Source organism: Haliotis cracherodii, unplaced genomic scaffold (genome assembly GCF_022045235.1).
Source record: "Haliotis cracherodii isolate W230 unplaced genomic scaffold, xgHalCrac1.p SCAF_1, whole genome shotgun sequence".
In the NCBI taxonomy this organism is placed as follows: domain Eukaryota; kingdom Metazoa; phylum Mollusca; class Gastropoda; order Lepetellida; family Haliotidae; genus Haliotis; species Haliotis cracherodii.
Genome location: NW_027266264.1, coordinates 6,906,303 through 6,928,816, shown reverse-complemented (window position 1 = coordinate 6,928,816; position 22,514 = coordinate 6,906,303). Strand labels below are relative to the sequence as shown.

General features: G+C 36.9%; 1 protein-coding gene across 5 annotated transcripts in view; it reads right to left on the bottom strand.

Annotated features, from left to right (window-relative positions):
- The window catches only part of LOC139471859 (zwei Ig domain protein zig-8-like), a 226,820-nt gene extending 204,742 nt beyond the window's left edge, over positions 1-22,078 (bottom strand). For all 5 annotated transcript variants that reach the window (XM_071254372.1, XM_071254364.1, XM_071254407.1 and 2 more), the window contains exon 1: positions 21,793-22,078. The gene's annotated coding sequence lies outside the window, so the exon portion shown is untranslated. The remainder of the gene's footprint in view (positions 1-21,792) is intronic.
- Between the last annotated feature and the right edge of the window lie 436 nt (positions 22,079-22,514).

The window sequence follows — 22,514 nt, the reverse complement described above, 5'->3', positions numbered from 1 at the left end:
TATAATTTATTTTAAAAATTCACGACATTTTTATGTAAGTGATAAATATTTCATGAATCTCTTGACTCGAATGAAATACATAATATATACTGTAAATCAATTTTCAATGAAACTGCAGCATCAGTCATGAAAATCATTGACAGTCTAAGGGCTATCAGAATTACATCTTTTCACTGAGGGTCCAAGGGCAGACAGAACTACATCTTTACATTAAGGGTCCTGATGCAGACAAAATTACACCTTTCCATATATCCCAATGAAGTTTTCCTCAGTCCTGGAAAAAGCATAATTGTTCATAGAGATGTACTGCTCATAATATCAACCACTGATTGTTCTGGAATATTAATCCCTGTCTGTGCGGTTCAACAAGCCTTGGGCTGTTTCTGCAGGAAGACTGCTGGAAGACTGAAGTCCCTAAGTTTCATCATAAGCTCGGTAGCATTTATCAATTATGCTGAGTCGAATAAAAAATTCTTTGGGCCGAGACATTAAAACTGCCCCCACTGTGTTGCCAAACAAACAAAGTTGTAAGTGTTTCTCTTTACTCGTAAGCTGAGTAAAATGTCTGCCCTTGTACACACCAGGAGTAATTCAATGTTAACATATCATTTTTAGCATCTACACAATCAGTAAACATGACATTATGTCACTGGATTGTCTGTTTCAGCCATCGATGGATTATCGGGTCCTGACTTAGTTGTTTGCATGCAGCCATCATATGACTGGAGTGTTGCTGGGCGAGCACTTGTGCAACAACTACTCAGTTACATTTAAACCAGATTGTGTGAGTAGTCGGTACTACCCAGGTAGAGCAGGACATGCTTACTCTTAGCAAATACCCTTGTCATAACAGATTCTCAGTGATCAATTCATTACAGTTTTCATCACTCTTTTGCCCTTAACACGCAACTGAATCTGTTTCTGCAGACTCTGCAGATAATCAAGACCTGGCTTGACAGTTTGAAATGCAATAACATGGGATATGGCAGTAAGCAAAGGACTGGCATGGTACATGTCTCATACTCATCCTATTGATCATTTATACATGGTTTGCCCTGGCCTGGTCCTCATGACCCCCAAGCTGTGCTACAGAGAGTCTAAGGACTTTTGTAGGGGGGTCATTTGTAAGTCAGATTTCGTCATAAATTATGTATGACTGTGGCTTCGAGTCAAGGTTCAACTTGATGATGTTCCTAGGTATCTCAGGACCTACACAGACCTCCCGAGTTTCGGCAAAGTGGTAAACATGTGAGACCTGCATCACTTTGGGCTTTTCCCCCTCACTAAGCTGACACGCCGTGATAAAACTGAAATACTGTTAAAAACGGCATTAAACAAAACTCAATAACTTGCAATACTTTTATTTATTTTTAAACAAAAAAATATTATCTTCTTCCACTAATCCAGATTTTAAATCATATTTTACGTACTTATCTACTATCTACGCAGTGGTTGATCTAATTAAACCATAATGTCCTATATTTGTTTTTTTTATTAATAGATTGACATAAACTAAGAAAGCAGCTGTAAAATAATATATAACTCTTCATGTGTGACTTGCTATACTTAGTTTTGTATACAATAAATTATCTCGGGTATTTTAGGCACAAATTATAATCTGGGACCATAAAGTTCAAATGACGTCCAAACATCAATGAATAAGCTGTTGTGTCACCCTTTGAGATATTTTGATTTGTTGCTTAATGGAATCCATGATGTTTCGGTTTAAAATCAGAATTAGATTTTGTCAATGTGATAATATTGTGTCACGGCAAACTTCTGATATTAATTATCATCAAACAGGAACTGATACTTGCGTTTTTTATGTACCCCTTATGCTGCATATTTTTGGACACAAATGTTTTTTACATATATTTTCTTGACTGACTAGATGGATGGGATGGTGTGTGATAAAACAAATATAAGCACCCCAGTAGGCAAGTATTGAAACTTCATTCTGATTGGCTGGCACTGATAGCTTGGCATTTAGGCTGCTCTATTTTGAGACATTGGGTTTTCCAGCTCTCAATGAAAACTGATATCGGTCTAATTTTGTTGCCAAGGGATATGTCCGTTTCATATCTTAATATTCCAACAGTATAATGCAAGTAAATTTTTTATTTTGACAGACTGAATCATCTACGTCACAACTGACACAATGGGGAAATTATGTTGCGTAATTTCTACTTAGATTGTGTCAAATAGGCAGGTATTCTGCTTTAGGGCAAACCCTGTTTATACCATCTGATTTGTAGTTTACATTTGATAAACATAATTACTCTGAAATAATACATCATTAACATTTTCGAAATTAGATTTTCAAAGAAAACAGAAATACTTTTAAAATATCCATTCTTAACAATATGAGATAAAAAATACACTCTCAGGACAGTGTGGGACTCTGCAGTGGGACAATGACAGCATGTGACCTTTAGTCATTTTGCCAGACACCACTTTTCAGCACCCACATGTAACTGTAAATCTGGCCTAATTTAATTGCTCTATTGGAATTGTTGGAGGACATATACCAAAGGAATAAATGTCCTGTAGGGCCATGCTCAGCTGCATCAATCATTTTCTTAATTCAATGTCACATAAGTCTTCTTGAAGACAAAGGAAACAAGACAAAAAACTGAGCAGGGCTCACTCATTCACCTCACTTCGACTTCAACTTCGACTCCAACATATTTCTAAGATCACAACATGAAAAAAACATATTCTTTTAGTAAATATCAAAATCAAACTTTCAAATGCACCTCTTCTAAAAGTAAGGAAACTTTTCCCTACATTTGAAAACAATCCTTGCATGTTTAAATTAAAAAATTTAAAAAAAGTAATTTAAGTTAAGTAAAAAAAAGTATAAAAATGAAAAAAGCTGTATTATTATTTTTGTTTTTCAGAAAGTCCAAATATTGAAATCAAACTTTGCACTGCAGCTCTCGTATAGTTTGAAAATAATCTGAATGTAGTTTCAAGTTATAGATCTCACAATAAAATGTCCTCGGAAGACGGACGGAAGGATGGATGGACATGCAGAATTCTTAGGTATAACTATATATCCTCGCCCATTACATCAGGGGTATCATAATAAAGCAGTTAGCTATCTGTCCTTCCATCTGAACACTGCTCCAGTTCTATGAAAATAATTTTGAATTGCCTTGGTTACTCCATCATTTCACTGATCCAATGGTTTTCCCTAATTTCACAGACCAATGAAAAAACATTGTTTCTGGTCGCATAAGGGCTATGAAAAGGCTATGAAACCATGTTTGGCTGTAGGGACTATTGACTTCAGTTGTTGACTTTAATATCTGACACACAGTGTCTTATGTTTGTTTTTTAATGTCACACTCAGCAATATTCCAGCTATAAACGAGTCTGGACAAGACAATACCCTGATTGACATCATAAGCATTGATCTACACAATTTGGATACAATGACATGCATTAACCAAGTCAAGCCAGCCTGACTGCCAATTCCTTTAGCCACTTCTTACCACAGGCATGGTATGCTGAAGGCCATTTCTAACCCAGGACCTTCAGGGTCTGAGTGTCTGAATGCTTTTGTTAGTTGACATGACCTTGCATGTGTTCATCTGTAACCTATCGAGGAGACAAACAAATGGTTCTGAGTGAGTCAGCTTTTGCATATTTATAGACAAGGAATAATTTGTAAGTATCCTGCCTAAATCTGCAATATAAATTTCTAGTCAGCAAGAAAATTGGAATGTTGCAAATGTACTTATGTTATTTTGCACAGAATTTGTGCAAACAATACTAAAAACATGGATTATATCTTTTCTGCAGACGGACATCTGTTTTTCTATCCTTATATCTAAAATTTAGTGTGGCAATGTGGCAATAATAAGATGCATATCCAATTAATTAAGTATGTACAGGCTGACGAAGAGATTTTAATAACTTTCTTCACAAAGTTCATGGCCAAGTCATCACCCATACTACATAGAACAGTTACGTTGCAACAGGATACATAAAAAACGTCTAATATCTCTAAACTTGTGCAAGAAGTCGATACATGCATGTTTTTCAGCACCACATACATTTCCTCCCAGTGCAAGAATGGGATGAATTTAGGACAAAGGTAATTTCAGAACTAAAGACATAGTTGCACTGCATAGTTGGATATACATACATCACAGATGGAGGACAGCAATTTTAAGCTCACCGCTGGGCAAACACTGTGATAAAAGGAAAACTCATAGGTGCCTGCCCAGGAGGCAAATTACACACTGCATGATACTGACTAAACCAAAATATTGAAAACATTTGAGCTCTTGAACATTTCAAAATTGGATTTAATTTTAATGGTAGATTTATGCTTTTGGTAACAAGATCATTCCATCTTGTAGCTCTCATCTGGCATGAAGAGACAGTAAGAGTAAGCAAGTATGGTAATGCCGCTTTTAGCAATATCATTACCATTTACAAACATTTTCACAAATGCTTAAATTATAGTCCAAACTGCCAATTGTAGATTTTGATATTTTGAACAAATCTACAGTTGATATATTAAATTGCCGGAGGATCATTAGACTAACGTTTAGTTTCTGAAAATTAATAATTTTGATAAAAACAATTAAATAAATTGAAAAGGAGACCCTGTGGAAAATGAAGACTTGCTTCATTTAGGGCTATACAATTTTTGTAAGGTCTGGATGGAATAGAAAATAATATAATTCAGGGACTGCACGACTGGAGGGTCATATGCTCAGGGGGTTGAAGGGCTTCAAATTTCTACTTCAAACAGAATAAAAGTAGGGGAAAGTTGATGGTCAGCAATCTTCACACTAAAATCACAGCCATACCAGAGTGACCTAGAAATAACATGAAACATGCAACAGCCCTCTAAGTAGCAACCATTTTGGTAGCCAAATGAGACTTAAATCTATGATTATCGACCTGAATTGATCTACTGCTTGACACTTGGCAACTTAAAAGTAAGCATAACGGCTGACACTAGCTGTTTAAGATATCTGTTGGCTCCTAAAATATTCATGTTAGGAGCGGATTGTCTCCCTAACTAAAAAACAAACTTAGAGGTCTGGGGAAACCAGTGGTTGACGATGGTAAGAACAACTTTGCAAGTCATTGGGGTATAATGAAAAACAATCCTGAACCTCAGCACAGTTGGGGTAGCCAAGAGGTTCAAGCATTAGCTCGTCACGCCAAAGACCCGGGTTCGATTCTCTACATGGGTAAATGCATGAAGCCAATTTCATGTGTTCCTCGTAAAACCATACTCACTCACTCACTCAACTTACTTAGCTCTAACAACAGGCATCATAAGAACTATTTTGCCATAATGTCTGCACAGTCGGATCAAGAATCCCCACAGGGCAGATGCAGTGACATGCTTTGAAACAGCTTGAAGTTGTGACTTAAAACCCATTTTACCCACTTATCCCTCTTTTCTGCTTTCCTAATGATAAAAGGAATCCACTGACATGATAAAAACTGTTTCAGATACACTAAAACGGCTGTTATTTCCCAGCATTTCTGCAGATGTAAAATCCTACTTTATTAACGGATTAAGAAAGATGAAAGTTAAATCAATGAAGAAATGTGAGCTTTGATGTGGACATTGTTAAAATTGAAAATGAATTCATAACAATGATGGTGGGTGAAAAATATGCAAATAAATGATTCTCAACAAATGTCAGTTCAAGAATATAATTCATATGTAAGGAATGATAAGCTAAATACATTGTACATCTTATAAGAGTTCCATCTCTCTCTATTTCTTTTTTATTTTACATTCTTCTTTCACAACATCAAAGACTATAATAGAAAAGAAATTCTTGTTCAAAACAGAGAAGTTCCTCTAATGTTTATATTACAGTTATTGCAGACTATTACATTTAATCAAAAGATGGCATGTGAGCACAATAGTCCTCATCAAAGCCAATTCCTACATTCTTTGATGCTGTTGGTTATGAGGTGCTGACCTTACAATTTCAAAATAACATAACCAACCTATGTATGAGGATATCAAACTATGCACTCATCAGACTGAATGTACATGGCTGTGAATAAGGGGTCAATAGGGTAGATCAGTGCTATATTAACATAACGAATCTCTGTGAAGATCTTGGTTAGAATTGGTCTCCAGCAATCCATGCTTGGCATTAGAAGCCACTGATGTTATCGGGAAGTCCGACTCACTGAATTGTTTGACGGATGTCATTGTATGTATCCCACATGTAAATATCAATGCTCATGATGTCAATCACTGGATTGTCTGGTCCAGACTTAAATATTTCAGACTGCCGTCATACAGCTGGAATATTGCTGTACCGCATTAAACAACATAACATGACAACCTTAAAAACACTGTGTCCCTATTCACAAATCAAATGTCATCATAAAGGTGAGGTGAGGTAAAATGCATGTGTACGTGCGTGCGTGTCTCGGCTGTTGACGATTTATAGTGCTAACCCACTGAGATACCAAGCCGCAGTTTGACATGGATATCCTACTTAAACACAGTATACTGACACCAAACCGACCAGTACCAGTACTTGTTTTAGTCCCTCAATGCCGAGCGCAAGGCAGGGTAACAACAAGAACCATCAGTTAACTTCATTTGGTATGACATGATCAGGGATCGAACTCCCGACCTTTTGCTCTCCAGACATATGATGGACCACTAGACCACCATTTAGCTGAAATAGTGATGATGCGACATTGAATTTTCACTCTCACTCACTCGCGCAAACACCTCAGATACCTTCACTAGGTTTACTGCAGTCGTAGTGCTTTGATCCCTTTTTTCTAGATGCCCAGGATGGATTTCAACATTAACATACCACAAACATATCAATCTCATGTCCATTGTATAAAAAAACATTTCAATACTCTTGTCAGGCAGAGAAATTATTAAAATGGAGAAGTTGTTCTTTCTGTCATAGCGACTGATTTACGACTACCATTGTCTGAAGTACATTTGACTCCAAAGGCTATTTACCCTGTAGCCATGACATGTATATGTCTCCATAACTTTATTGTCATTATTTATAAGACACTAATCCCTGTTGTTAATCCTCACCAACATTTCATTGTATTTTGACTGTCAGTGAGCCTGGACTACCATATCACTTCCCTTTAACTACTGCTTTTTATAGTATGGCATTTATTGCCTTAATTGATCATCCCCTGAACTGTGTCGGTTCATCACGCCCGTATGTCCAATGTCCAAAGCAACGTCATTGTTTCTTTGTCTGTCCATTGTTGTTCATTACTATATATGTGTTACTATTATATGGTGTCAGTCAAGCTTGGTATTCCGAGTGCTGGAGTAGGGACGACCTCGAGCAGGATGTGCCGCTCGTAGGAAACGTCCTGAGGTTGAGCTGGAGCTCTGCTCACCTCATGTATGCCTGAGCTGGAAGGTCCGTTCATCGCTGTGTTTGTGTTGTCAGAGCAGGTATTCTGCTCATTGTGCAATTGTTGTTTATTGTTTACATGTTGTGCATAAAGCGCCCCAGGTCAGTGATGTCGATTTTGTTCTTTATTCCCCCAAGAGCTAATTCCCCGTCAACATTGTTGACAACTGGTGTTAGAATCCGGCTGGAGTAACTCTTGAGTTTACTCACGATCCAGTAACCTCTCTATATGCCTACCATCCTGAAGAACAATCATCAACTCAAGCCATGAAGAGAAAGAAGCAAGATTGAAGCGAACAACAAGAATCTCTCCGATGCCAACTTTCCTGATGAAATTTCCCATTCAAGATTTCGAAATGATTTGCACTATAACAATACCCTGAACGTCGTGGAGCTTTTGTCCTCAAGAGCGTTTTAAAATAGGAACAATATTGAGTAGAAGTACAAGTACAGTACAATGCAAGTGACATCGACAGGTTGACAAGTAGTTGTTTCATGCACTACACTTGACTGAGATGAATGAAATGACATTAGATAAGATATACAGGCGTGTAAAGTAAATACGTGAATAACAGCATCGTCAATACTGGTGAAACAACTATACATAACATTAACAAGTTGATCGGAGGTGCCGGCTTGTACACACAAAACATTGAACAAGTTTCCACCAAGTGGCACATCCTGCCCGCGGTCGCCCTTGCAGTCGGAATACCAGACTGCTACATACATTTAGTATCACAGGTATCACATTGAAACAGACAATAAACATTGTTGACGTAAAGTGCACTGATGAAGTAGGGAGAAAAACATAATGTGCTAAAAGCGTTGTCGTTTGCATATGAAAGTAATATTTTCACGATAACAGTAAGATCTTTGAAATTGGGAGTCTTATATTGTGAGCCTAGACTCGGCAAGGCTAGCAGATGTGGGATGTGATCTGCGCTAAAAAGTTGAATGTTTATGCCAAACCTAACCAACTTCAAAGGTCTAAACTGGAATGTAATGAAAAATTCAATCATGTGAAATTGTCTTTAAGATATTTGAACGAATCGTTGAGACCATTAACGGTTGATCGCACGAATATACATAATTTTCGCCGGTATTATAATTAAGCACAAAATCATGTTGGCAAAACGAAGAAGTAGGATATAGACTGTATACACAGTCTCCCTTGAATAAGCATGGTAAGCAACGAGGCTCCATAACTTATTCCACTTCTACAATCGCTGCAACTACATCAATTTTATCACTTTTCACAAAGAGTACAAATAATTTCAGTGCTTACATACTCAAAAAGGAATAAATGAATATATAAGCAGGAAATTGTAGGGTATTGGATAACTTTTTGAAAGCTATTGTCTATAGTAATGGTTATAGGGCCACAAATTAAAAGAAAAATCCTTGAAACTGGGAGTCTGATTTGTATGGGACAACTCGGAACCCACGGATATCATGGATCTGCACTAAATGCGTATAAGCGTAGGATGTAGGACATGAATAGAGTAACAGCCTAGCTGATTTCAAAAACTGAATCTGATTAGGATGTACCACTGATAACAATACAAAGATTGCAATAGATACTCATTATAGAAAAACAAAATTTTAAGACAACGAATGTCTGTGAGAATACGTTTCAGCACAGTACACGTTGAGAGTTCAAACGAAAGTTCAAATATATTGTCACACACTTATATCGGTAGACACTTGCTAAAGAATCTTGACGTTGGTCGACTTGATCTTGAGTGTTGGTAGAATGGCTGAACGTTGGCGTACTCGCATGATTACATGAATATCGTTTGGATTTCGGTGTTGCTGACGTTCGGGTAGGCTGAGCTGCTGTCTGTCGTCTTCTTCGTTTTCCCGTCAAGATGGCGGCTGGCTTGATGCTGCTATTGTCTCCCATCACCTCTGAACTACCATTTGCTTTGCTGCGAGTTAGGGTAGGGGGATCGTGCGTGAGTCACCCTACCCGGATTCTCCACCATCTGTCCAAGGGCGTAAGTTTCGGCCTGTAGCCATGACATGCATATGTCTCCATAACTTAATTGTCATTATTTATAAGACACTAATCCCTGTTGTTAATCCTCACCAACATTTCATTGTATTTTGACTGTCAGTAAGCCTGGACTACCATATCACTTCCCTTTAACTACTGCTTTTTATAGTATGGCATTTATTGCCTTAATTGATCATCCCCTGAACTGTGTCGGTTCATCACGCCCGTATGTCCAATGTCCAAAGCAATGTCATTGTCTCTTTACATGTCCATTGTTGTTCATTACTATATATGTGTTACTATAACATGGTGTCGGTCATGCTTGGTATTCTGAGTGCTGGTGTAGGGACGACCTCGAGCAGGATGTGCCGCTCGTAGGAAACGTCCTGAGGTTGAGCTGGAGCTCCGCTCACCTCATGTATGCCTGAGCTGGAAGGTCCGCTCATCACTGTATTTGTGATGTCAGAGCAGGTATTACGCTCATTGTGCAATTGTTGTTTATCATTTACATGTTGTGCATAAAGCGTTCCGGAACAGTGATGTTGATTTTGTTCTTTATTCCCCCAAGAGCTAATTCCCCGTCAACATGTGCGTTGACATTTCTTTAAAAAGTAGTAAGCAATAATGTACAAGCGGGATATATTTAAGGTCCAATGAAAAATACATATGATCTTGACAGTTGTACATTTATTTGATTGGAAGAGAAAGCATTGGTATGATCATGAGTAGTAACCACCTAATGTTTTCCAACCGAAATGTTACAAGAAATATCAAACAAACAACCCATACAATTACAGTCTGCAATCCACGTGAATTGCCAGTCCAGTAACAATTCTAATTTACAAATCAATGCAATGCGTTTCATTTCAATTCCACAAAATAGCCCATAGAACAAAATAAACAGAATTGTCATAGTATGGTAGTCCAACAATCAATGGATTTTGCTCATACCACCTTATACCATGGTTTAGTATTCACATGACACAATGCATAAAGTCCATACTTCACAACCATCAATCAAAGATCAACATTTTATCTGATACAATGCTATTGCTATAGAAAAAAAATGACAAAAAAAACAGCATTGAACACTAATCACTCACTTGTTTGATCGGTTCAAGGAATTTACAAGCCATCGATCAAAGATGAAAAATTCTTGTCCAACCTAAATTTCATGATTCATTAAATCGATGAAAATTCCTTGACTTGCCTGAATTCAATGACCTCACTATTTGAGAACTTTTTCCACATCAACATGCTAGTTTCAGAAAGATTATTGACTACGTACACAATGATAACACCTTTCTTGCCCATATTCCACCCATGACATTAGATCTACTCTTCAAGGACCCAGACTAAAAGCCCAGTGCCTATTGACCCTTTACCACTACAGTGGCTAACCTAATCCAACATTCCATTAACTCCAGATACAATGTAAATGCATTACCCTATGAACTAGCCACATACAGCAGATCCTCCATCCATGTGCTCTCTGTCATAGCTTGTAAGACTTCTAAATGGTCTGCTTTTCACAAGATGAATAATTGGGGCGGACAAGTACACTTAGTGTCTGCTTACCGATTAAACATGCATTTGCTTCTTCTGCCACCACACCACAACTGTCAAGATGGTACTTCAGGTTCAGAGGCCATACATACTAGGTTCCTACAAGTACTGACATTATTAACTGAAGTCATCACCAGCAAGACTTAACCTCTTGATAATAAGTCCCTGGAGTTTAAAGGATTTCATTTACCAGATTGCTGAAAGTATTTTAATTTACAGGTGTGCAAGATTAATATGCAACAAACAGTACTTTGAATCTTAAAAAGGTTTGATGCATCAAAATGCAACTTCATTTTCTTCAGTATTAGCAATGTGCTATGATTATTTGAATAGATCCAGGATAAAATATTACAAAAGCTGTCTGATGCATATTACAGTGTGTGGTGTGGTGTGGTGTGGTGTGGTGTGGGTGTGTTTTAACTAAGTGTTTCAGTTATATCACAGCGTGTCACCTTAATGTTGTCATCTGAAGTAATGCAGATCTCAGACGCTTACCTCCCGGGAGCACAGGTGTGGTGCTAAAAAATCTAGAAACATAATCTGAGTGAACTGGGATTCGAACCACAATCATAGCTTTCTGGCATGCCTAAGTGATGCCACTCTGCACAGTGAATAGTGGCGCCAGAGATGACTGGGCCACCCATACCGCTATTACAATGTAGCTTATGTGTATTACTGCAGTCAAATAATAATACAATGTAGATGAAGCACCTCCATCCATCTGAAAAGTTTCAAGTAGCTGCCCTTGTCACTTATTCCTATCCAACCCATCTCACCATTGTCTCGAAGCTTACCATTCTGGTATTTAAATGACATGTGCATCATTACCAAACCCCCTGACTTTAGATATTCCATTCCAGGAATCAGATCTTTCTAAATTCAAAGTTACCCATCCATGAATTCAAATCTAGTCCTTCTACTTTTAGACACAGAGTAGCAACTTCTGAACAAGGATGTTCTATATCGACAAGCCAGTCTGTCCAATTTAACACTATTTTAGCATGAATACACTTAGCCTTTCACAGTCGTCTAGTCCCTTTATGTTTATGCACATATTTAACATCCCGTGACAATAGCCACAACTAGGGAAGACGACCACATAGGTTCGTGGAAGTGAGAGTGATCAGTGAATGGGATTTGATCACTTTTACAGTTAAATCACAGAAACTCATAAATTCCACACATTTCAAATATTTTCCAAAAACAGTGTGAGACACAGAAATGATTGACAGATTTAGGTGATAATTGCAGGAATTTTAACTACATGTATTGTAATAGTGTTGTAAGTTCAGTTGGTGAGTTTGTATATATGGCCCCTTTGAACAGCATTTCTGTTATATATATCAAGCTGTGTTTGTTTCATGTGGCAAGAGAGCCACAGTTTTCACAGGTTGCAGATTTCACCATTTTGTAAAAATCCACTGGCACAGATGTTTATTGTGCTGTCAAATCAGGAATCTCAATCAGGGAAAATCTGAGGAGGACCAGCTACCAGCAGATCCTGGCAACACTAAGAGATGGAACTCTGAAGAGCAGATTGTTGCCCCTTCAACCACCAAGTCATCCATGCCCTCATGCCATAGTCAAAAGTGTTATTGCAATACTCAATTGCTATTGTAAGTATATTTCAATAGGAAAAAACAGTTCTCATCTTAATAGTGTGTCATACAGTCTGTAAACATGATTGCCATACATGTGGGGTAACATATAAAGAATTACTCATATTCAAGAGATATTAGATTGGTTTGATGCACAATCAACCATATTGTTATGTTGTATGAACCAATGCTTATGAACGGATCACGTGACGTCATAGATCCATGACTTGAGATGCACCATTTTTCTTGTGCAGGATTAGTGTGTAAAGTTTGTAAATCACATGAAGCATATCGTGATAAGAACAACGACACTGTGTGGTAACAGTTGACTGATTGCTAGTTTTGTCATTAAGTGGTACACAGTGGAAAAATTTAGCCTATTTTTTTTTCAAATAATGAACCAGGTAACAGAAATAATCTGCTATCATGTATACAACGTCAAATAAATCTGAAATACATATAATAGATAATCCTAGGTCATAACATAGTTTTTCATATTGGTACTTTGTATTGTTATACTGACTTTTTATGTAGCTGTTTATATAGTTAATTGTCACTGTTTCTACATGGAACATTTGCGCAATAAATCTTTTATTACTCGCCCATGAAGAGATCATCTGTTTAATAACTATACAGCTGTATTACACACTGTGTAATACCAAAGCATGTGCTTATGTACTTCAAACACAAATTTCACAAACAAATATTGAAAACTCAGAACATCCCTGGTATTTTTCAATGACATTGCAACAGAATTCCTTAACTTTTGTCATAGGGCATTGTGACATTATTATAAACTTTGTGGTGCAAAGCCCCGTTCCACATAAGGTGATCGTAGCACAACAACAGTCATAAGTCTATGTTAAAGTATGGGGGTTACGATAACTTCAGCGCTATAACAGCTTTGTGATATGGAACAATGATTTCTAAAAGTGGGCCTTTGTATGGTATTAAATTAATTAATAAGTATCAACTTTTGATGTGTTTGAGAATTGTTCTAAACTCAATTGGAGTAAGCTGTGGATCGCATAGATGTCTGCCTTTTCACTCGTGACTGCTGAGTGAAATCTAAAAAAACAAAACCAGCAAGTAAAAATAATTACTGAACTCGCTCCAATGTAATACCAATTTTATGAAACTCATGAATATTTCTTGTATCTGACTCGCCTTTGCCTAATGAATGAGTAAGTAATTACTACGCAACGTTGTGTTTGTCATAATAAAGAAGCTGACATCCATCAATTCTCTTCTTTATGTGTATCACTTCAAAATGTCATACAAAGATTCAATTACATAAAGGTATCAATCATGCTGTTGTCCTCATCACAAATGATTTGTGTCAGATTATTTTCAAAACCATTTATATATCTGCTCTCATGAACGGTATGATTGACTCTAACATGACTGCAAATTCATGCATGAAACTTCACTTGAGCAACTAACTATATATTTTTAGAAAGAACATCTTCCTGACTGGCAGGCTGCCTGAATACACACACTCTAATCAAGTGTTGTGTGAATAAAGGTCCTGTGGGACACGATATAGGAACAGGTTAGGCCACTGTACGCTCAGTAATAGTTTATTACTTAATGATTAGTTTCACTCTAGGACTCTCAAGTCAATGTTAACTGCATCTCTATCCCATGGTGGCACACTTCTTTTGCACGGGTAAAGACACTGTCCCCTGAGTTCAAACAGGCCTTATTTGTGATCTCCTGAGACTTGGAGACCTTTTCATCATCTATACAATGGGCAACAGTATTCTTTTATAATGGACAATAGGTATACCAATGACATATATCATTCCTGGAGATGTTATGAGACTACTATTCCCCTCTTGTGTCATCACAGTGCTACTCAAAAGGAGTAGATTATTAAGATATAGGATATTGTTCACAAAAGCTGACTAAGAATATTTTAATACCTATAAAAATGAGTTATTTTGAATAGTTAGTGAAAGAGTGAGTTTGGTTTAATCCCACCTTAACAAGTATTTCAGTCAGAACAGCATGATAGCTTGATGAGGGTGGAAAGCCAGAAGCGACATAGGCCTTAGACATTTGCTATTTCGGTGAAACCCATGAGCATGGGTTTGATCGTTTCTTTGTTTGTTGTTTTACGCCACACTCAGCAATATTAAAGCTGTCAATGAGGACATCAGCCATGTCTTTTGGGAATTTAATGAAACTAAACAATTTTGGAATGATCTCAAACTTTGGCTTAACAATTACCTTCCACAAAAAATTAAATTGACAAAATATCTTAATTGGTTTGGTTCTAACTACTCTAATACTTTAATCAATCATATAGTTTTATTAGGAAAAAGGCATATTCATGTAAGTGGAATTAAAGGAACCAAACCGAAATTAGATATACTTTTAAAACTGTTTAAAAACATTTATTCAATCGAGAAATTTATTGCTATAAAAAAGGATGACAAAAGCAACTTTAATAAAAAAAATGGTTACCTTTATTCTCAGCATTTGAATCATAGCTCTCTGTTGATACATGATATGTTTGAGTCTGACTGTGTGTTGCAACCGTGTTGGTTTGAAATATGACAATGTTTGTTTCCAATCCTTTAATATTCTAAAGAGTGTATTGTGCCATTCTATGCAATCCGAAATATGTCTTTGATGGAATACTGTATTAATCTACAACTCTGGGAACAATAAAAACGTTTATAAAAAAAAAATATTAAAGCTACATGAGAATTGTCTGCAAATAATTAAGTCTGGACCAAACAATCCAGTGATTGACATCATGAACGTCAATCTACCCAATGGTAATACGCTAACATGCATCAACTAAGTTAGTCCCAATCCGTTAGTCGTTTCTTACGACAAGCATGGGTTGCTGAAGACCAATTCCAACCCAGATCTTCATGGGTCATGAGCATGGGAATAAAGTTGACAAACTTAGAAACATGATCAGGGCAAACAGGATTCAAACCCTCAATTACATGTCTCTGTCACCCTCGAGGGGCGTAACTCTTACAACACTCGGGCACCTGTTGCCTCCCTTTGAAGCTTAAGCATGATATGTGTTCTTCCTAGTGTAAAGATAAAGATGTTTTCCTAATCTTTTCAATCTTATCCATTAACCAAATATAAAGAAAAAGAGTCCTATTGTACAAAATAGGAAACACATGTGTCCAAATCTTTTAAGGAATTACACTTCTTGAAGCAAAATGTTCTACAAACAAGTTTCAACTTGAGACAGAAAGAACATTCCCTTCAAGAAATTCTTCACAGTTTCATTTACATCTCTACTTCTGAATGCATATAATATTTCACATATGGCTTTCTCATGACATTAACACCCCCAGCAATATGTGTTCAACTTTTTAAGTAAGAGCTTCATGACCTGCTCTTATGTTTACACAAGCCCTCTCTACGAAAACCCAGAACAATAATGAACTCTGGATAAAACTGAAAAGCAAGTTAGAAACTTTAATCAATGTAATGCCATGGTAACAAAACGACTTATCTATAGATGACAAAAGGATACGGTTTTAGCCAATACAAAACAAAAAAAAGAAGTTGATCAATTGTGCTCTTTAACACTGGAAGCTCATGTTGTCAATGGGATATCATTTATAAAGAATATAGGCAGGAGTTCTGTAGCTCACCTCACTCAAACTTTGTGCACCATAATTAACCCATCTGCAGTAAATGTGCTTAGAAGATAGCCTGGCCCAGTGGCCCTGCCTAGAGTGAACTGTGTACCCTATCTGTATAGCAATACTAGCTATACAGTTGTAGTTTACTACATGTGCAATGAAGCTACATATATTAGAGCTCATGTCAATGTAGGGTACTTCTGTTCACTTCAGATCACCTTGTAAATATACTCACTGCCAAAAGAAATGTGAACCATAGAAACATATAGAGAATGTATGTAATTTAAAAAGAAATGTTTCTAATGTGTACTACTTAATGACAAAACTAACAATCAGTCAAGTGTTACCACACAGTTTCTTTGTTCTTATCATGATATGCTTCATGTGATTTCCACACTTTACACGCTAATCCTGCACAAGGCAAACGGTGCATCTCGAGTCATGGATCTATGACATCACGTAATGTGTTCATGAGCATCGGTTCATACAACATAACAGTATGTTCGTTTGTGCATCATACCAATCTAACATCTCTTGAATATGTATAATTCATCATATATTAACCAACATGTGTGGTATATGCGTTTCTTTTGTTGGTGAGTATAAAAAGCATTCTAAAGGACTTTGACAAAGCTTGTTTGTTGTTTTTGTTTAAAGTCACATTCAGCAATATTCCAGCCATATGATGGTGGTCTGTAAATTATCGTCTGGACCAGACAATCCAGTGACTAACATCATGAGCATCATTGTAAGCAATTGAGATACGATGACATGCATCAACCAATTCTGAGTCAGCCTGACCACCCAATCCTGTTAGTCACATTTATCGACAAGCATGGGTGGATGAAGACCTATTCTAACCAGGATCTTCTTAGCTAGACAGACACAGCCATGACACAATCATACTTTCCATTTATGTTGCCTAAAACTGTTCATTATGATTTCATTTCGATGTGGGTGACAGACCATACTGGCACATGTGGTGACTTTGAAGTAGTTCTCTAATTGAATGAAACTTATATTACTAAAACAGCTATTATACATAACCATTAAACATTACTTATAGCAATATTTTGCAACACAATTACTTGTGATGAGCAATTGGGATCAACAAACATTCAATCTATAAAACCAAATGTTTCCTAAGTATTATTGTACAACAAAAAGTCTATATATTCTTGTCAGTCACAACAAACTTTCAAGCACTTGCATCAAAGATAATGACAGCTATTGTGTAATGAATATCTGTTGTTTGATCTTAGATGTTCAGTGGCAAAGAACACTTACAGTTCAAATGTCTGATCAAATTACATCTAAAAAGTAATCTGCAAGAGTTCAACAATTATTCTCATTAAGCCTTCCTCAAGTCGATAGTTAATAGTTGAATTGGCAATTTGTAGCATTCATGAACGATTTTATTACCACTGCATTAACTATTGTCATTTATCAGATCCATCTTCAACATTTGTAGGTTAAGTCATAAAATAAGTCCTTAAAAGAACATACTAACACATATAAATATTATCAATACTGGGCAAAAATGATACAAATCTAATACAAATTGACACCATTTTACACAAACTTGATGTTATTGGAACCATAACAAATAATTTGTTCAGGTGTTCTGACTAGTGGCAAATTTATTTTTTCAGTCCAAGCAAACTTCTGCCATCACTTTTTTTTATATTTTGACATTTTCATTTCCATAATATAAAAATCCACACATGAAAACATAAAATAAACCCAATGAATTATTGAACATTTTGTTCAATAACATTGCGAACTACAGTCAAAAGTTGCATACTCTTCTCATGATTACCATTGAGTACTTACTAATAAAAAAAAAAACTAATTGCGCCAATAGTAACAATACCTATTTGATAGTAAAATAGTTAAATTTTATAAAGTGTCAGTGTTGCTACTCAACATTTTACAAGAAGTGCCTTTAGCATGTCATCCTGTCAACTAATCTCAACCAGTAACCATGAAACAATATCCATTTCCAATTGAAATAGATTGAAGTAATCTTTTCTCTAGAATATCTGGCAGATATTTGACAACACTCGAAAATCAGGTTAAGAAATTCCTTCCTTGTATCAGACATTACATCAGAATCAGGGCCCCCTACATAAACACAGTTGTTAAGAACATATTGGAAACGTCTATAATTCAACAGCGCAAATCAATTTAAAGCTTCAAAATTTATTTTCTTCTTCAAATTTTCTAAGGAATTTTCAGAACAAGAAACTGTTTGACAGATGTAATAAACAGCATGAGTACTTCCCAACAGTAAGAGACCTTATTAATCTGGTATCACTGAAGTTTGCTTGTTGTGCTTATGCTAAACTGAGACAAATTGCCCTCATTATTGCTCATACTACATAAACAAACCTATTTTGAAAACCAGGTGCAGCACTTTCATTTATAGAGTGGTAGTTCTTTTGGCTACACTTAACTCCCCTCTTTGGCTCGCAACGATGTTATTCGATACAGTCACAGTTTCACAAACACAAACGAGTGTTCTTACCCTTCAATACAAACGAAAATACATTTAACAGACATTTTCATCATCATCATGACTTTACAAACAACTAACAGATAAACAAGAATTGGTAAACCTAAACCAGAGCAAAATCCTATTTCCTCATCTGAAAATGATATATTTACTATACTCAAGAGATAAATCATATTCCTTCGACAAGCTCACAAAAATTGCAAAATAAAACCTTTTTTCTAGTCAAGTGGATTTCAATTGAGAGTATGACGGCAAAAGTGTAAGTCAGTGTATACCATCTACAGCCCATACATCATTTAAGGCATCATTATATCCGTGTCATCCTACACCACCATCCTAACACTGAAATTTGACACACTTTCTAAGACACAGAGGACTACAAGACAAGCATGGGCTGTTTCCGCAATAGGTAAACAGTTGTTTCATTGCTGTGGGTTTAATTACGATCACAGGAGGTCATAAATTTTGTGATGGGAAAGCAAGCGATTGTTGGTAGGGGGTACTTTAATGAGTAATTATCTGTACTAATTTGAAACTGCAGCATCTTTAAAGTTAAAACACATTTCAATCTTCCTCTTTCCAAAATAATCTTTTAACACTCTCTACTTGTTGCTAAAACACTATTCAGATGGTAAAGGATTCTGGTGGAACAGATATCACCACTGTACATAAGAAGCTATTGAGATTCTTCAGTGTGAGTGCTATCACAGGAAGGTTTCATACTCACATCGTAAATCTAATATCCACTTGTTTATAAACTCATTTTGGAATGAATGCCAAAAGATTAAAAGTGGAAAGATTCTACAGCAATTCAAGGCAGTTCCATTGTGCCAGCATACTCCTGGGATTTACATTAGTTGAACAATTGACTTGCCTTTGTATGTGTTTGTGATGGGTGGCACCAGTTGGGGCAGGATACCATCACCTTTTCGCCAACACCTGGCGTCAATCAAAACTACTTTTAGCAGAGATTTCTTATGAAAATTTAAAAGATTTTGTTGCTTTTACTTACGTTCTTAAAACTACCATCAGCAAGACTTGGGGACACTTGGTCTTTGGGGTACCAGGCATTCAAATTGGGGTCTGAGTGTGACCACTGTCTCGATTAATCGATGGAGCAGATTCCATTGAACGTAAAGGGCAAAATAACAGTGAAAATTATATGAATTGATTAGTGGTGACACCAGGTGTTTGCAAAAAGGGTAGGCATGTCCTGCCCCATCCGGCTCCTGCTATTCACCCAATTTGCATAAACATAGTGTGTGTGTTTTGCCTCAAGAATGCATAGTAGATAAAAGATCTCATTGTCTTTTGTTATGCTAATAAGATTCAATACTTTACACCAGGTAAAACCCTGACCCTGGTATGTTGCACACATAGAAACATGGACATGGGGTAAATTATTGGGGGGGGGGGGGGGTTTCAGCACTCACCAAAGTTATAACAAACAGACAAATTATCAAAAATAACATGTTTCCACTTGACCACAACTACCATAATATGGGACACATTGCCTTGGTTGATTGGGCAGGTCCAAACTCTCCAAGTGTGTATTGGCACTTTCACCCTTGAAAACTTTTATGGACTTCAACAATACTCTTACATCATGTGATCTCGGTTTCTGCCTCACCACCATGGAAACCATGTATGGGTTGTGAAAGAACACAAACAAATTGTCACCTGCACTGCATTCTACTCCTCCTATCTGTACTTGAGATGTATTATTTTGATATTGAGATGATGTACTAGCATTCATTACCCAAAACAAAGTGAACATGTAGTCATAATAAAGACTTTTCTGTTCCCAATTGACACTTCAAATACGTTTAACAAATGCCAGTCAAATTCAGCTTTCAGAATGACCTTTGACAAAAAAATTATACCATTATGAAATATCTACAAACATTACATAATTACAGTAGGGATCCTGTGTACATTTTATCATTTTGATATTGTAAATAACAACAATGTACAAGTTGTAATGAAACAGTCCCAGTTATAGGCATTTGGTGAGCAATTTGGAAATTCATGACCCCGGACATTGATAATTATATGATTATTACCTTGACAAATCTCTCCATGTTATTTTACAGCACTCATGTAGCACGTGACTCAACTTCCTGTTGCATGAAACCAATCTAAAAAGTTAATGAAACTTGTCCCACATATGCCCACCACATTGAGGAGTGCCGATGGGTGCCCATTGATGATGTATATATAAATTCTCCCGTTTCCTTGCCATAAACATTTTCAAGTACTAAGCCACTCCTACAATGGCAAATTGAAATGGACTGCACATTATAGAGGGATACAAAATATATATAAAGCTTTGTAGTTTCAATATTAATGTTTGGTCACCTTTCAATTCGTTATTTATGAAATGATTGGTTCAAAAGATGTAAAAAGCTTTATAATACAAAAACATGTGTTGTAAAGGTCAAGCAAAATTACAAATGTTTCTTTGATCTTACAAACTCCTGAAAACTGTTTTTACTATACTGGTGCTGTCATGTACCAGACAAGTGATTCAAACAAAGATGCTGGGTGTCTCCTCTCCGATATCATCAATTGTGCATTTCGTTTTGCGAGACATCCATTGATTCTTTACCATTTCAATGGATGTGTTGATCGACCCCATCACCATTAGGTAACCCTTGTATGTCAGTGCTCATCGCGCATTCGCACAATCAGAAATAATATCACAATTACCAATCATGTACAATTCAAGTCCAATTGCCAATTGTCTATTCAATGTCCTTCACGGTTACATCAAACATCCCCATCAAAACTCCATGGTACTGAAAGAATAATCCATAGCACGGCAGTTGAATGTCTCTCCCTGAAGATAGTTAATTTTGGGCTAATTTGATTAATGGTTAATCGTTTAAGAGAATTCGCCGTGAGTAAAGTGACATCCTACGCTAAAGAGTGCATGCCTTGCGTTTCTTCAAAGATCTTCCGATTGTGGGCTCAGTAATAACATCGAACGCTACAGTGCCACAGTCACTGCTGAACGATTTTCTCAAGCCTCAAATTCCCTTGTTCGCTGTAAATCCAGACCTCAAAGAAAGAAGAGAAACTGTATACTTACGTTTGTAGCAATCTAGGAAATAGTCCTATGTTGCGTGTGGAAGTTTCTAAAGTGATGGCTCGTACACCGTGCCTGATACACCCACGAGACAGCAGACGACAGTTCAGCAAAGGAAGGGACTGCCGGGATGTTTCCCGCCAAGAGCTCGCACGTGCTGCCAATTACTCCAGGGTGATTGATGCTTCAAGTGTGGAGTAGTGTTTGTTGCCGATTTCAACGGCACACGACGAAGATATGACAAGGAAGAGCATAAATCTATGAATGTTGTATTCGGGAAAAAGCTTGAAGGAACAAGCCACCCATGGCGAGCTGTCAGTACGTTTTTGCCCCAAATGTTAAATTTTGACACTTTCTCCCGTGGCCTGGCTCGCTAGGGCAGCGCTCGAACGACGGATCTTGTGTAACCTCCACAGATGAAGGCGACATTGATGATTGTAATAGCGTTTCCGCAACATTGATAATTATTCAACACACATCATAATTTTCCAGTGAAGTATAAATTACTGGCGAACTTTGGGTGCGCTGAGATATTTTCAACGCACGAAATTGGGATCTATTGACTTGACGAGTAAATGTCAGTATTATTACACTATCCGTGGAGTCGGTGTTTGTCAAAACACCCATCACATTACTTGTGCATCAAAAAATGGCAGGACATTCCAGTATAATTTACACTGACAAAAATGACCCAGTTAAGCTGTTTATCGATTAAACATGATTGT